The 1,758-nt window shown below is 47.1% G+C and overlaps 1 pseudogene; it reads left to right on the top strand.

The window, feature by feature from the left end:
* The first annotated feature begins 1,307 nt into the window (after nt 1-1,307).
* LOC126485819 (5S ribosomal RNA) lies at nt 1,308-1,425 on the top strand (annotated as a pseudogene).
* The last annotated feature ends 333 nt before the right edge of the window (nt 1,426-1,758 follow it).

Raw genomic sequence — 1,758 nt, 5'->3', positions numbered from 1 at the left:
CACTAAATCCTACTTACAGAGTTTTAAGAAAAAGTATTTAACGAGGAGCCTAGGAACGTGATAGAGTCCCAAACGCGTCTCTCATGTAAGGACCACGAAGACGAGATTAGACTAATCACAGCACGCACAGAGCCATAGTTATTCATCTACCGCTCCAAACGCAAGTAGAACGGAAACCGTATGGGAATGGGAAGTACACTCTCCCATACACTGCAATTGTTTTAAAAAATGGTTCAAATGGCTCTGAGCACTATGGGACTTAACATCTGAGGTCATCAGTCCCCTAGACTTAGAACTACTTAAACCTGACTAACCTAAGGACATCACACACATCCTTGCCCGAGGCAGGATTCGAACCTGCGACCACAGCAGCAGCGCGGCTCCGGACTGAAGCGCCAAGAACCGCTCAGCCACAGCGGCCGGCCACTGTGTTTTAAAAATAGATTGATGTGTACATGTAAATGATGATGTACAAAATTCGGATTAGACACATTTGATACAGTTTCATGTATTGGATATGTCGTTTACCAGAACGGAAAACGTTCCATCGTAGCACAAAAAGGCGAATATGTCTTGGGCACGGTAAGTGAGGTAAAAGAAGTGAACTAGCTCTTCGACTTGTGTGGGGCTTCAAAGACATTTAAATCAAAAAATCTTGACGTATTCGCGTTTTTTTTCTAGTTTACCCTACTTCCCCAGCGCAGTGAGCTCTGTTAGACCCACCCCCCGTTAAAAGTGTTGTGAGGGGTGTAAGAACAAACAGACAGAAATTAATGTGCTTCTGGAGAGTGGGATTCATCTAAAATGGGAAATAACCGAGAATGACGGTGCTTCTATAAGAGGATGTATCCCAGAGTGGGGATGCATACATCCTAAACTTTTTGACGCGTTTTGTCATATTGCACGACATGACAAATATCCTGTTGGATGGCACAATGGCATGTGTCAAATTATATGATATGACATCATGTATGATGTTACTTCATTCGATACGATAAATTACATTACACGATACGGATACTAACACTAACAAGTAAAAAAGCGCGAACTCACTGATCAGCCAGAACATTATGGCCACGTACCTAACAGTCACAACTCCACCTTTGGAACGGATAACAGTGGCGACATGTCGTGGCATAGAAGCAATGAGGCCTTGGTAGGCCGCTGGAAGGAGTTGGCACAACATCTGCACCTGTAAGTCACGTAATTTCTGTAAATTCTGAGGAGGGGTTCGGTGAACTCTGACGCCAAGTTCAATCACATTCCAGATGTGTTCAATTGGGTTCAGATCTGGCTTGTTGGGAGTGGGAAACGGCCTTTCCGCAGTGGATACACTGGTTCCCGTGAGATCACCGAAGTTAAGCGCTGTCGGGCGTGGTCGGCACTTGGATGGGTGACCTCCCAGGCCGCCATGCGCTGTTCCATTTTTCAGGGTGCGCTCAGCCTCGTGATGCCAATTGAGGAGCTACTCGACCTATTAGTAGCATCTTCGGTCAAGAATACCATCATAACGACCGGGAGAGCGGTGTGCTGAACCCACGCCTCTCCCATCCGTATCCTCCACTAAGGATGACATGACGGTTGGATGGTCACGGTAGGCCACTCGTGGTCTGACGACGGAGTGCTTTTTGTTGGGCGGGGAGGAGTTGGGGGGTGGGGGGAGGGGCAGAACGTCAATTGTAACTCGCTGCTGTGTTCCTCAAACAACGCCATCACACACGTCGCCTTGTGACATGGCGCATTGTCTTGTTGGAAAAT

Source organism: Schistocerca serialis, chromosome 6 (assembly GCF_023864345.2).
Source record: "Schistocerca serialis cubense isolate TAMUIC-IGC-003099 chromosome 6, iqSchSeri2.2, whole genome shotgun sequence".
Lineage (NCBI taxonomy): Eukaryota > Metazoa > Arthropoda > Insecta > Orthoptera > Acrididae > Schistocerca > Schistocerca serialis.
The sequence above is the reverse complement of the archived record's forward strand: the minus strand, read 5'-3'. Positions and strand labels throughout refer to the sequence as shown.